The sequence below is a fragment of the Penaeus chinensis genome, chromosome 6 (assembly GCF_019202785.1).
Source record: "Penaeus chinensis breed Huanghai No. 1 chromosome 6, ASM1920278v2, whole genome shotgun sequence".
Classification (NCBI taxonomy): domain Eukaryota; kingdom Metazoa; phylum Arthropoda; class Malacostraca; order Decapoda; family Penaeidae; genus Penaeus; species Penaeus chinensis.
Genome location: NC_061824.1, coordinates 26,909,068 through 26,911,567, shown reverse-complemented (window position 1 = coordinate 26,911,567; position 2,500 = coordinate 26,909,068).

Genomic DNA, 2,500 nt, shown 5'->3' with positions numbered 1-2,500 from the left:
GTTATTAATGATGACGATGATGATCATGATCATAAATAGTGGCATTATCATTAATGGAATTATTACTAATGTTATTATTGTTCCCATGAAATTCTGTTGCTTGCTGTTCTCCTCAGTCCTTGGCTCAGCTAATATTGCAAAGTGTTTTCTTCTCCACCCTTTCCTTTTCCTTCTCGTATCTGTGCCCTTCATAAGATGTGAGAGCCCTGTTGAAAGAACGAAAGCCCAGTCCTCCCTGAGTCCTGAACGGCCTCAGGGAGCCATGGGTACAGTCTTCCTCTGTTTTAGTTACCAAACCCTTATCCCTCATGGGAACCCTCTATAGTGATCCATTTCTTTTCCCCTCATACCCGAGGCGTACCATAGCCAATGATAAACCTTTATTATGGGCACTGAGGCTTGCCCCTTTGTCAGCTAGGCCCCAAACAATAACTTTTCCGATTCCCCGACCCCTGGCTCTCCTTTGATCACGACTGTGTATACTGCTACTACTTCCACCTCCTCGATACCTGCTGTCAACTCAGTCCCTTCCAAGTCACCTGCCCGGGTCATTACCCAACTTTCAGAAAACATTCCTTCTTCCTTCCTCTCTCCTAACATCGTCTATCTTATCTTCCACAGTCTTCTTCATTTTCATCGCCCTCCTCCTTAGCCATCATCAGAATTATCATAATGATCATTATCATTATCAGAATTATCATTATCGCTATCACTGTCCTCATTATTGTCATTAGCATCAAAATTATTATTATTGTTATGACCATCATCTTAAATCATTTTAAACTTCATTGGAATCACTGACACTGTCATCCTAATTATCATTTTCATCATTATCATAATCACCATCATCATCATCATCATTGTCATGATTATCATCGTTATTACCATTATTATCATCGTTATAAACATCATGATCATCACTATCAGCATTGCCATCAATGGTATCATCATAATCATTATCAGCATTGTCATCATTGGTATCATCATAATCATTATCACCATTACTGATATCATTACCATTATCATTGTTACTATTATCATTATCACTGTCATCATCACTATATCATTATCATCACCACCAAAACCATATGAGGCTGCGTTCGGAACTCCTTGTCTTGTTCGTCCAAACAACTTGTAGATCCAGCAGGACAACGAGGCCGCGTTCGGAACCTCCGAGGCCTTCATTGTCCACAATGAAACCAGCTCGAAAGTAAACATGCAGTATTTTATCACACCGCTGTCTTTATTTTACACGCTGCAAAACTTTTATAATTCCTCTGGTACATAGGTAACTTACCTGCAATTGACAAAAAGAAAAATGCCCCTCATTAACAATAATAAAGGAAGATTATCTACCAATATCTTATGGCTGCCTGCAACTGCCATTGTTTACATACAAACGCTATTGTGACGTCATCTCGTCCTGCTCGCCCTTCACTATTATCATTATCGCCTGTAACAGCATTATCATTGTCATCATTATCATCATTGCCATTATTATCATTATCATTACCATAATTTTCATCGTCACCTGTATCATTATCAACATCATTATTTTGTCACCATTATCATTATCACTTACAAAAGAAAACCTTCTCTCATATTTCTTTGTATATCTCTCTTATTCTCATCTTGGCCCATGTTTTTCAACAATTGTGTAAAGGTGATGCTACGAAATTTATCTCTGGTGCTTCTCCGTTATTGGATATCTTTGTTCTAACACGTCTGCGAATTCGAGGTCCCTTGTAATCAACATCTGGAAGCAGTTTCATTGTAGCTGGTTCATAAAAATCAAATTCATCTCGTGATGTACACAGTTGGTCAGATAATGATCCATAAAGATCGCCATATGTTTTATTAGTTCACAATCTCATTCTGTAGAACTTCGTTCACTCTAAACATTTTGCAAAATCTAATTCCAAAAATGGAATATCAAAATGAATTCTATCTCTTGCATTTTATTTACAATATTATGCGCTTCTCTTCTACTGGATCTCTTTTGTGACTGTTTTTTGGCTCCACAACATAGTCTAACGGTTCCAAATTTTTCAGGAAAGATTTCAAAATTGCTGCTGCATCTAAAGTATGTGCCTCCCATCTGGTGCCAAAGAGGGACCATAGGATACTTTCATTTCCAACACAATCTTTTAAAATATTCCGCTGGCTGCTTGCGACTGAAAAAGGTTTAGAACAAGTGCACTGTAGAGAAAAAAATTCACCGCCTCTTGACAGCAGTCAATACCAGTTCGGCCTACCAATTTAGTGAATGAGCTGCACAGGGGACATATATAGCGATATTGTTAAAAAATAAATAAAAAATAAATAAAATAAAAATCTGATTTCCCCTATAATGCCCAGGTAATTTAGCAACGTTGTCATAAGACCGACCCAATTATTTGAAAAGTTTAACTGATAATCGTAAGTACTGCAACACCCAATTTGCCATTTCCTCACCGGTATGGTTTTCAATTTTCAGAAAAGTTTAAAAAAAATCAATAGG